Source organism: Neltuma alba, unplaced genomic scaffold, assembly GCF_004799145.2.
Source record: "Neltuma alba isolate B1F8T4 unplaced genomic scaffold, ASM479914v2 tig00007537_pilon, whole genome shotgun sequence".
Classification (NCBI taxonomy): Eukaryota; Viridiplantae; Streptophyta; class Magnoliopsida; order Fabales; family Fabaceae; genus Neltuma; species Neltuma alba.
Window position 1 is genome coordinate 100,512 of NW_021634807.1, and position 13,446 is coordinate 113,957.

The 13,446-nt window shown below is 33.1% G+C and overlaps 1 pseudogene; it reads left to right on the plus strand.

Annotated features, from left to right (window-relative positions):
- Positions 1-11,425: 11,425 nt before the first annotated feature.
- On the plus strand, positions 11,426-12,671 carry LOC114752770 (SEC12-like protein 2; annotated as a pseudogene).
- Positions 12,672-13,446: the final 775 nt, after the last annotated feature.

Genomic DNA, 13,446 nt, shown 5'->3' on the forward strand with positions numbered 1-13,446 from the left:
GGCAGAAAGGGAAATCCATCACAAAATGTCATGGCTATATGTGATTGGGATATGTGTTTCACTTTTGTCTTGGAGGATGGGAGGGATCTACATATCATGCTCGTATATTTGACAATGTTGTTACAAATTCATCTCTTAACTTCCCTCATCCACCTCCGGGTATATGTTTTCATGTTCCAATCACGCATGTTTTTTAATGATTTCATATTTTTATTCATTTCACAATCTCTTAAATTGTTTCATGAATCATTAGGGAAATATTACTTGGTTGATACGGGATATCCAACACCAAATAGATATCTAGGTCCATACAGATCTAAGCACTACTACCTTGCAGACTTTCGATGACAAGTAGGATTCCAAAATAGTAACAAACATGGTATTAATAACCGGACCGGATTGGCCAGTTTAGGCCGGAAACTAGCAAACCAGCTACTTGTCCGGTCTAGTTCTATTCAAAAATCAGGAACACCTGATTCGGTACAAACTGTTTTGGATCAGAGCGACTCGGATATAACCCGGGTAACCCACTGGGGTAGACAGGTTACCTAGGTTAAACTTTTTTTCTTTCCAATGGAGGCACCACACCATACAGCCAAGAAAAAAAAAAGCTTGAAGAAAATTGAGAGAGAGAAGCAACTGAAGGAAGAATGAACTTAAAATAAAAAAGAAAGATGAAAAAAATTATCGAGCAATACAGTCCTTAATGGGAAGGAGGAGGCAAAACTAAATCGTTGATGAGAGGGGAAAGGAAAAAAAAAACATTGACCAAACCTGCGAAAGATGAAAAAGGATGCAGATGAAGAAAGGAAAAAGGGAAGGAAGGGGGAAAGAAGAGAAGGCTAAGCGATTGCGTGTGGAACGATGAAGTATGCTAATATTAATGTCAAGTTTGCTGTATTAGGAAGAGGCAAAGCTGAAAAGTCAAACATAAAAATTAAATGCAAACAAAAAAATAAAATTTTAATCTCGTATTTTCATGCAATTTTATTCACTGTATAATGATATCTAATGCATAGTCATACAAGTCTAGTAGATACCAAAATAGAGATAGGTTCTAACCCAAAAAATTTGTTCATTTTTATATTGCCTCTTATTCTAATTATTATTTAAACGTTTTTTTATATTATTCTATCTAAAATATTTGATATATAATTAAAAATTATATTATTTTAATTATAACCGGTCTGACTCCGTTCTAACCCACTAACTCTTGACCTAGTGTCTTGACCTATTCATTTACCGGTCCGGTTTTTAATACCTTGGTAACAAAGCCTTCAATTATTATCATTTTAGTTTAAAGTGCACAATAGAAAGAACATTCAGTGTTTGGAAGAATAGATTTCAAATCTTATGAAACATGCGTGGTTACGACTTCCAAACACAAGTGTACATGGTTTGTGCAACAATGGCCATTCATAACCTTATAAGGAGACATTCAAGCTCCGACTTCTTTTTTGAACAAGCTGAAAATGGTAATATAGTTGGCGAACCTGATCAGGCTGTAGCTAGTAAACCATTATCTTCAAATGTTACATCACAATCTTCATCGCATATGAATCGCGTTCGTGATGCAATCAAAGACTAAACTATCCATAACTTATCAATTAATTAATTATGCAGTATTATTTCATTTCACTTTGTCGCAATACTGCCAATTGGAGTTCAAAAGATTTTTATCCATTCAAATTATGTTTAGCTTGATATTAGCAATATATTTTTTTCATTTCTCTGATGCTTTCAAATTTAATTCACTCAATCAATTTCACTTCTTCATATTAAATTAATTTAAATTTATTGTATTATGTCATTTCATTTTTTTTTATCATGTTTCACTTCATATTTTAAATATTTCTTACGATTTCTCTAGAGTTTTTAATTTTAATTCACTCATTAAATTTCAATTTTTCATTATATTATCTCAATTCATTTTTTTCATCTTTCACTTTATATTTAAAATATTTTTTATGATTTCTCTAAAATTTTAAAATTTAATTCACTTCTTCATATTAAATTATTTTAATTTCATTCTATTATGTGAAATCTTTTTATTCATTATTTATTAAAAATCATGCCCATTTTGGTCATTTTACAACCAAACTTACTCTTACTCAACATAAATTCAAACCACCTTTTACCAATCTCATTTTTGCAAACTAGCTTTTCTGAACTCTAATCCAAACACAATTCAGCTTATCCAATTTAACTTTTACCCAACTTCACTTATCTATAAGCTATTTTTTCAATAAACAGCTTTTTCAATCACTGATCCAAATAGACCCGATGATTGTTTCCACTAGCCAAAAGAAGTTCAATGCCAGGAGAGGAATGGGACAACTTTTTTTTTTTTTTTTGCAAACACTAACAATTGACATGTTTGTTTTAGTAGACATTTAGAATTTAAATCTACTTCTTTTGGTGCAATTGTGGTAGTCTAATATGGTGCCATCTTTAGGATTTCATGTGATGCTTAAATGTTATTATTGTGCCATCTTTTGTTTTTGAATTGTACATGATGTTTAATTGCCATTAGGATATGCTCTTATGGTGCCATTATATATATATATATATATATATATATATTGTAATAGGATATTTAATGGTAATTTCTTATCTAATATAATAATGTTTAATTGCTTTATATGCCACTTTATATTTCTTGTGAAGTTGACTTGGATATTTAATGCTCATTTGTGACAAAATGTAGGACCGAACAGTAATTTTAACGATGTAATTAAATATCAAATGGTTATTTGTTAAAAAATATGCATTTGGAAGAATAGATATCATTAGTTAAATATTTGAGAGAAGTGTAATATGTAAGATACAAATCGATGATCAAGTTTTGATCAGTGGATTTAAATGATATGTTGAAAGCATGACATAATTAGACATCTTCTTACATTTTGATTACAATATACCCAATGTTCCAAAACTTGCAATGCTTTCCTTTAAATACAACTTACATCATCACTTAACAAATGATGAAAACAAAAGAAACACTCAAGTAAGGACCATTACACATAATGCCGGCCTCAAATTGCTTTCAGTCTTCTTTATGTTGACATATATGACAGTAATTGTCACATCCAGAAATATGGTATTTGAGAAATAGGAATATTCATAAATAATTAAGGGTCAAAAATGACAAGGAGTAATAGAAGAATTTTGGGTGGAAAATAATTATTATAATTTTCCAAGCCAATTATGAAAAGTTTGACTAATTAAGGAAAATTGGTCAAGAGTAAATAGGGGAAAAATAATTTCAAGTCTCAGAAAATTAAGGAAAAATAAGGAAAAGGTTCCTTGAGAATTATATGGAATTATAAAATTGGTTTTATGATCAATTTGCCCTTAGAGAAATTACAAAGGAATTTAAGGGCAATTTAAGCTAATTTAAGGTCCTTATTTGGAAAATTCCAAATAAATATATTTAAGAAGGATAAAATCCCACAAAAATTCCTATGAAATCCCAAGGAATTATAAGAGATTATGAAATTAAAAGAAGACCCTCAAGTATCTAGGATTTTTCCCAATTCTTTGGAAAAGTGGAAAAATCACTAAAGAGAAGGAAAATAGTTTTCCTTTTTATTTAATTATTGGGAAATTAAATTTGAGACAAAGAGGGCAATTTGGGAAGATAAAAATAAGGAGAATAATTTATGGATCTGAGAGAAAATAATTACAGAGGCCAGAGCACTGTAATTATAGAAAAGAAGTTAAACCCGGAGTAAAAGTGCACCGATAAAGTGTTGATCGGAGCCTTGCACTTTACTTGGCCCATAAGCTACCACTTGTCAAGCCTTTTATGGATGATAATTAGAGCTTTCCAAGTGTCAAGCTACCAATGGAGAGGATCTTGACTTTGGAATTTAATTACAATGTGAATTAAGTTAATTAAAGAGAAAATGCAAGACTAAGTAGGCTTATGACACTTGGCTCTTCATTAATTGTGGTAGATGGGATATTTTGATAGCATTGATGAGCTCTTCTCTCCCCTAAATCAAATGGGAATTTCGTGCAAGGCATGAAGAGAGGGAAAAAGAGAGAGTTTTGAGGGAAAACCAAGAGAAAGGCATCAACTTTGGTCATACAATCAAGGTTCAAGGTGAGTTCTTGACTCTAGATGTGTTCTTGCCTTACTTTCTTTCTTTGTATGGTTGAAAATCATAGTTCCCCTTCCCTTTTGTTGCTGGCCAAATCATATATATGGTAGAGGAGTAAACTTTATGGTTAGATCTTGCTAAGAACAACAACACAAGCTAGATCCTAGTATTTGCAAGTGAGTTTAAGTTGTTTTAAAGCATTTTTCATGGTTGTTTTCATGAGCTTCCATTTCGGCCAAGACAAGATCTGAACCCTAGGATGAATTTTTCAAAGTTTTGAGGCTTCCATTGTGTTCAAAATGAAAAATGGTGTAGGGTAAACCTAAAGAACAAGTGTTGCAAGCCATAGAAGCAAAGTTGCAATTTTTGAGTTTTAAACCCTAAGGGTTCGGTCAAGCTGAAACTGGAAGAGGAAAATTTATTTTGTAAAATCAAAGTAGATATTTGGAATCTACATGAAAAACCATGTAGGAAAAGGTCAAGAGGGAATTTTTAGGGTTTATGGAAAACAACTCTAAAAATTCAAGAAACAAAGATAGAGGCTTTAAGGGGTTTAGGAGCTTCTTGAGTTATGTTATTGATCCTTATGTGAAATGTTTAATAATGCTTGCTGCCCTTTTTGGGGATTGCCATGTTAGGGTTTGGCATTTGTGGAAGCAAGAAAGAAGAACAAGAAAAATCAAAGAGCATTGGATTAAGGTAGTAAGATTTAATTAGCCTTAATGTTGAATGTTGCATTGATTGCTATGCAATTTCATGTGCTATTATGTGGTTGAACTAAATGATGATGATGATGATGATTGTGTAGCTATACTCCTTGCTTTATATGCCTTGGCTATTGCATGTTAGAGTGCTACATGTATGAGGTAAAGTAGTTCCCTATTAATAGCAAAAGGTTGAAATGCTTGTAATTGATGCATGTAATGTTTTGGTTGATTGATCTTGCTACTGGGATTTTCAAAAATCTCATCCCCCAAAAATAATGTAACATTTTAGGGCCTGAACTTCTCAAGATCAAGCTGCAGAATGGAGGCTAATTATGGTGTCATACCATAAAATTTTCGTGGACATTTGGTCATGTATAATTATCTATGGTTGGTGCTGTAATCCTTAAGCAAGACGTTAGTTTAGAGCCACGTTTTATTTAGTTACTGAGCGAATCTCTGCACGAAATTTGGTATGGCTATAGTTGACGTCCTGAACTTCAGATTGATAGGAAGCATGTTAAAAATGGCCAAGTATACGATTTTTAATGATTTTTCAAAGTTAAGGTTCAGAATCTGGAAAAAGAGCTTTTGGCAAATGGATAATGTTACCTTTCACAAAAACCTGACACTTTTTCATAAGGAATTGGATAACGATATTATTTTTCCTTGAAAGAGGACTTAAAGATCTTTAAATAGAATTTTGAACCACCTCATTTCAATTTTTATGGAATAAGTTATGAATTTTTGAAGTTGGGCCAGAAAACTGGATTTTTACCCGATGAACAATAAAAATCCGAAAATCAGCGTTTTTCAAGAGTTTTTGAGCCCAAAACCACCCAATGTGGTCTAAAATGGTTTTTATTAAACCCTAAGTGGATCCAATAGTAAGGTGTGACAGTAATCCCACCTTTAATATCTCCACCTGCTGCTTGCTAATCATCTCATCTCCACTACCTTATGTTGTCATCAAGCAAGCTATCCACAATATCAAGCAGCTTATTGATCACCTCTCTAGACTTCTCACCTATTTCATCATCATGCCAATGGAAAAACTCACAGCCCCCTCCTTGTATATTTGCCACTTGCATATCACGTAGAAGGATAAACTCCATATTAGAAATCCCTATTCCTTGCTTCTCTTCTATACTCAAACTCACTGCTTTAAATGCCCTACAAATTGATTTGGTGGGGATCAATTGAAGAGATTTAAAGGCTTTAATCCTCATACACAACCCAATCAAAGGCTACTCAACAATGTATAGGCTCCAACGTGTGTGCAACAATTTCTAATGTGTACCCTGATGTGGCATCTCGTCTTAGGTGCTCGACATTGATTGGCCTCTTAATTAAATCAAGGCAACATTGCTATAAAGTTAAACTTTTAGGGCATAATTGAACAAACAAAAAATTACAAGTACATAGTGCTCATAGGTGAAAATTCTTGGGGTATTTTTGCACCTTAACCCTTTAATATATATATATATATATATATTAAGGCTTCATTAATTTTGAATAATGCAAGACTTAGTTTAACGTACACTCTAAAACTCCAATAAGGGTAAATGTACTTCAGTCATTCAACAACATAACAACAAGTCTTATCCCACTAGGTGAGGTCGGCTACATGAATTACACGACGCTATTGTGCTTTATCAACAACGCAATCTTTAGATATGTTGTTGACCAGGAGATCTCGTTTAATGACCTCATTAAGTGTTCTTCTCGGTCTTCGTCTGCCCCTCTTTATAGGACTCCATAATGTCTGATCTACCCTCCTCAATGTGGCCTCCAATGGCCTTCTTTGCACATGTCCAAACCATCTTAAGTGATGTTCAACCATTTTCTCCTAGATAGGCGCCACACTGACTCTTGCTCTGATATTTTCATTTTGAATCTTATCTTTTTTTGTATGACCACACATCCATCTCAACATCCTCATTTCTGCTACCCCAATTTTGTACTCTTGTTTTCCCTTTATTGCCCAACATTCACTATCGTACAACATAGCTGGTCTTATAACAGTCCGATAAAATTTTTTCTTAAGCTTCTCAGGTACCTTCTTATTGTAAATAACTCTGGTAGCCTTCCTTCACTTTAATCAGCCAGCTTGTATTTTATGAGAAACATCTCCATCAATTGCACTATCCTCATGTACAATAGATTCTAGGTATTTAAACTTTGATACTTGAGGAATGATTTGATCCCCCATTTTCACCTCCAAATCACCATTGCTTTACGTCCCCTCAAAATTGTAATACATATATTTTGTTTTGTTCCTACCCAAGCGAAAACCGTTGGACTCTAAATGTACTTCAATCATTAAGATATTCATTTATTTATTTTTCTTATTTTCCTTTTTTTACCTATGAGTGACATTTTCTTTTATCTTCTATTTATCTTATTATCTTTTTTCATCGTGGCTTCTTTCAAACTTTCTTTTCCCAAACAAAGAAGGGAGACTAGTATGGAAAATTGACATTTACTTAAAATACTTAAAATACTTTATATTCATATCACATTATGCCTGTTTCGTTCAAATGATGTGTACACTTATTTGGAGTGAAGTGAACTGAAGAAAAATAAAAAAAAATCAACAGTTGTTATTCATTGCCAATGGATCATGGGGATTCTTCTTGTATAAGTTAAACACCTCGTTGCATGTGTAACGCCATTATGAACTTGAAGACCAGAGGGCAGATTGTGCAGTGCTCATCAATCGCTGAGCGAGATTACACTAAAATTAGGTGGCTGGCTTCTCTCCAAGACCATTACCATCCGCTGCCTATCCTTTTTCTGCAATGATGACATTTTTTGTGTTAAATGAAGATAATTTGTGCTCTTAGAATGATTTGGAATAGAAAACTTAGTTTTAAATAAAAATAAAAGTGTCTTTTATGATTTTAAATAAATAAGAATAAACAATATATAATTTTCTTGTACTTAATAATTTTAAGTAAATTAAGTTAGATGAATTAGACTATTATAAAAAAAATTACTCTCCCTAATAATAACATTAGACAATAGAATAAAGTTAATAAAGATTGACATAAAAATTTAACGTGACTTGATAATTTGGTGATCTATATCACACATAAACTATGCATTTCACCCAAAAAAAATGTATATTTTATAGCTTTATTTATGATTTATTTTATTATATAATGTAATGTTATCTATGAATATTTTAGAGAGATTAAATAGTATTTTTCAGATTAACTATTTTTTTGTCAACAATTAAATTATTGTATCTGTGTTTGTTCTTTTTGTTACGTAGTCTAATTACGCGTGTGTCTGAGAAGATCAATCATATTTTGTTATAATTACTTAACTTATCTAACTTATTTAACCTACTTAAATTTGTTAAGTAACTTTTACATCAAAAAATAGATAAGTATTTTATAAATATATTAATATCAGTTAATGATAACGATATGTTGCTCTAGTGGGGGTATTAAATATTGTTTTAGAATGCATAATGTGTTGTTTCTTTCTATTTTATTTTTTTTGCCAATGCTAGGTCAAATCAATAACTATATATTTATTTGTTATTATTTATTTAAAGCATAGAAGACAATTTTTTTAATTAAAAACTAAAAGAAAAGTTAGATGTTTTAAAATAATTTGTACAATTTCACATATGAAGTCATTAAAATGATGTAATCTCATCTGTTCTTAATACAACCATTCGTTTGACGGTTAGAATGCTGAGTCAGTGTAGTTTGAGCAAGAAGAAATCTTATTTGGCATATGAATGGGCAGCGGACATGGATTCTTTTATGTCTGAATATTTTAAAAAGAGTTTGTAACCATGTGAGAAAAAAAAAAAAAAAAGAGACACAAAAGTGGTTAAAACAAAATGAACTTTTCAGGCTCCCAGAAATTGCACATCCATATATTCGGCTAAGATTGAAGAAGAACTATGGTTCCTAGTATCTATATTCTGATCTATATTTCTTGAAATCTGATTCTGCTTGGGAAAAAAAGGAGAATTGATTAGGAATATTGGACTTTTGCTATTTGTTCTTGAATATTTGGGTTTTCTCGCGAATATGGTCGGTCAAGGATGAGCACTTTAATTTGCCTGCAAGCCAGTAAACATGAGTTTAGTTGATCGCCTGCCAGTCTACTACTCCTCGTTTTTTTTATTTTCAACTGTAAACTAAATACTTGTATTAACACCATAAAACATATAGCACAAACTACAATCAAAACCAAAAAGTTACATGACAAAAGCTAGAACAGGAAAACTCTACAAAAGTATATCAAAAACAGAAAAACAAAGGGGGAAACAACTAGCCTCCATCATTACTATCCATCTAAAGGCCTTCAGATGGCTCGTGATCAAAGACTCGGTAATTTTGCATCAGACCATGAGAATGTTTAGCAAGTCGACCAGCTACAATTAGCTCCTCCTGTGGGGCATGGTTGAGCTCCACTATCCAATTCCTACTCACAAGGTCTCTGGCTTCTTCGATAGTATCTTTGAAAGGATGAGAAAGCTCATAGCCCGTATAAATTAAATTCACCCCTTCAATGCAGATAGAAAACAAGAAAACATTGTTAGTCCAACACTAGTGCAATCCATGAATCATTCCTAGAATTTCCCCTATCACCAGCGAAGCCCTTGATAACTTGCAACTAAATCCACTTATCCATGTATTATCTCTAGTCCTAACTAATCCTCCACATCTATATCGTCCACTTGCCAACACAGATCCATCCACCTCCAATTTGACAGCATCTTCCGCAATATCTACCTGATTGTTCACTTTTCGAGGGAAGAGGTTGAAAAACCTAGTCCTCTAAACAAGTTCTTGGTCAACAACAGCTCGATTAAGGCTCGAGTTACTTGGAGAAGTTTCCATAAGTCCCTCCGAGTCGAAAAGCCTATTACGTCTTGCCACCCAAATATCCTAGCACAAAATCAAATAACACGGCCTAGTTGAGGTAATCCCGCTTTGTGAGAGAGATTCCACTTGATCCAGTCTGGTCCAGAGAGGTGAAGAAAGTATTGTAATAAGAAGGCATTAGTACAGCTCCCAATCTGCCACTTCTCATTTGCAAAGAGCAGAACGCATACACCTTTGTTTGTTTTAATTTTCTCCTTATGGTTAAAAGCTCTTTTGAAATATCCAGACATACACCAAATAAGGTTTTTTTTTTCCCCAATGCTAGCTACCCATTCATATGTTAAATAAGATATTTTATTCAAACTCTGCTGACTCAATACTTTTAACAGTTAAAGAGATTGCACCGTTTTTATAACTTTAGGGGTGAAATTGCTTGCACTATTTTAATAACTTTAGGAGTAAAATTGCACCACTCATTACTTTAGGGCTCTTTTGGTTCAAATAATCAATTGGAATGGAAATGAATGAAAAGGAATTAAAAGGAAGGGAATGAAAAATTTCTAAGTAAGTGGGTGTTTAGTTTACATTGGAATTGAAAATGGTTCAATGGAAAATTTATGTTTGGTTGGATGAAAATATGAAAAATCAACCCATTTTATCATATTACCCTTAATGAAAGAATATAATATTATTAAATAAAAAATGCTGTTTTGATAAAAGACAAAATGTATAAATAAAAAAACTGTTTTTCAACCATAGAGAATAATAATATTATTAAAAAAATTCAATAAATTATAATTTAAATAAATATGACAAGAAAAAGAGCAAGTAAATTTAAATTTGATACAGTAAATCCAAAGTTTCTTATATCAAATTTGAATTTTTTTGAGCATATTCAAATTTCTCTATACAAATTCTAATTTCATGTACGATATTCAAAATTTTGCACAAAATTCTAATTATGCTCAGTCTTTTTATTCAAAAACAAAGTATGTTTACACATAAAAATGGCAATAAAAGATCAATTTACTTAACTCAAATAGCATGGCTATCGTGTTAGATTTTTTCCTAGACGTTTTAGAATATTCAAAGTAACAAACAGACTTAAAACTTTTTCATTGTATATGAATGAATACACACACACACATAAGTTTTCATATACCAATTTACTGAGTCATATGAAGATATTAATTGGCGAGCAGTGAAGTAGCTAAGAGTGAATAGTGGAAGGGCGAAGCATATAGGTAAATACGATGATGTTATGGCGTTCGTTTACATTAGTGATGTTGATGATGAGAGTGTAAGAAGGTGGCACCAAGGTTGAAGAAAGATAGAGAGACGTTCAGGACATGATCACCAATAGGTATTCCATTATTACTCTCCAGCCAAGCACTAGACATACTCCATAATCAAAACTTTTGGAGGCAAATGGATCAATCAGTCTTTAGCATAGACGACTGATAATTTGTTCCCATCACTTTTGGCGGGAACAAATTTTCAGCTCTTTAAAGGAAAATCATGTCCTAGATTTCATTTCTTTTCTGCCTCTTCTTTGAACCAAAGCTCGCCCGTTGCCAATAAAAAATCTTGATTACCAAACCGGCCCTTAAGACATTGGGTTTGTGGGCAAATATTTAATAGTGCTGCACGCACTTAATCCTATCTTTTATTCCGTTAACCAAATCATTCAAAGAGCATATATTGCCTTTGTTTAGCACAAAAATGCTGTTGTTGCAGGAAAAGGATGGGCTCTAGAATCAGCCTGGAACTTTGATGCGAAAGAATAGTCAGAAGCACATAGAGCCAAGAAAAGAGAGAGAATGGTTGGAAGCGGTGTAGCTGTTCCTCCAAATCTGAAGAAATACGGCGTTCCTTCCTACTCAGTAGCATGGATCCCACCAAATGTTATCAAATCAGTATTGAATCAAACGACTGGTGAAGCCTCTAACAACGCCGAGAGCTCCGTGCCTCTCCCACCCGAGCAGTTCGGGGAGCACTTCCTTGCGATCACTGGTGGTGGTGGTGAAGGCAGTAGTGGTATTCCCAATGCCGTGTTGCTTCCGCATTTTGATGTCGCGTCTAATTCTCTATCTGATCAGCCAGTATGCTACTCTCTTGCTCTCTCGATTCTGAATTCTTATGGATTTGATTTGGCCTGTGTTTTTTGATTTGAAACTAGAGGAATTAGATCTGAGTTTTTTTTCTGATTTTTGTCATGAGGTTCATAGCTGATTCATGCGTGTTTTGATGAAACTATATGAATTTAGGCTCGTCTTAGTGGTGTGGTGATGAAAGTTGATTGGGCTGCTTTTCTGTTATGTTTTCCTCACTCCCATGGATTATGAAATCGAGTTGTTTAGATTGCATGAATTTGTATGTTTTGCTGCATTTTGACGTGACCTGTTTGAGAAAATTGTTCAACATCAAATGGTTTAGTGATTTTTGTAATGAAAATCTAAGATTGTAGAAAGATATCATTAAAAGCATGTGGCTTGTGCTTATCTAATTCTGCCCTTATTGTTTGGGTAATTTCTTCAATATTACAGGTGGGTAGGCTTGGAACTGATTCCGAGTTGCCTTATAGAATGGCACTTCACCCCGGTGGAGATGGCATTATTTGTGCGATGCCAAAGGGTTGCAGGTATATTGCTTCTCATATTTTCCTTGTTTGCTCAAGTTGTCTCCTTCGTAAAAATATTAGTTTATATCATAATACATTGAGGAGAAGTTGTTGTAAATCTGAAAGTTTAATCTAAATGCACACTAGGCAAGATATTAATTTTTAATACACTAGTGGAACTTCATTATCTCCAGCTTTGAAACATTATGACATGGATTGTGTATTGTTCATGCAGATGGTTTGAATGGGAGCAAAACAGGAGTGCAGAAAATCATAAGTTACGTCTAAAGGTTTCTGATAAAGTACTCAATGAGTTAGAGGATGTCGGCAGCAGTTAGCTCTGGTGTTTGACAATGATGGCACTATGCTAGCTGTTGGTGGGAGGTAAAGTATTTTCATTATGAAAATAGTACTGCTTATAACCAGGAAAAGACTGTGCAACCTGAAACAAATAAAGGCTGTGCAGAAGCATCTCAACTAATTCTCTGTTACTGCTATTCTATTTTATTCAATGTGCTGTGTGGATCCATGCTCTTCAAGAGTCAGTAATAAATGCTACAAAATTTAACCAATATTTCCTCAAAGACAGAGCAGTGCCAATGTGGTATTGTTATTTAAAAAAGAAGCGGATGAGTCTTCAACATTGTCTCCCCCCCCCCCCAAAAAAAAAACCAGCGAGAAACAGGAAGAGAAAGGAAAAAATTTAATATAATGGTTATTGTAGATTGTTGAGGAGGTTCGGATGACTGCTACCATATTTGATAAAACGTCAATCCATATGTCATGTTTTTAACTCTTATGTCAGCTTTACAATCTTGAGTTTATGCATACTATGAAGATATACGTATGTCATATTTTATATTTTGAATTATTTTCCACTTATTATTGAATCTCATGATGATATGATTTACAATTCACAACTTGGAAGCATATGTATTAATTGAAAATCCAATCAAAACGGATGCCTGCGAAAAAATAGAAGTCGTGTTGTATGCTTGGTGTTTTCTTCTTTAGTATAGTAATATATATGTCGAGAAAGATTTCACCTCACAAGCTTAGAGTATTAAGAGAAGGCTATGATGGTGACAAACTCAATTATTTTTATATATTTTGGTATCTTTTATATGAGTTTTGTCAGCTTAATTAGTCTTTTTTTGCCTTAA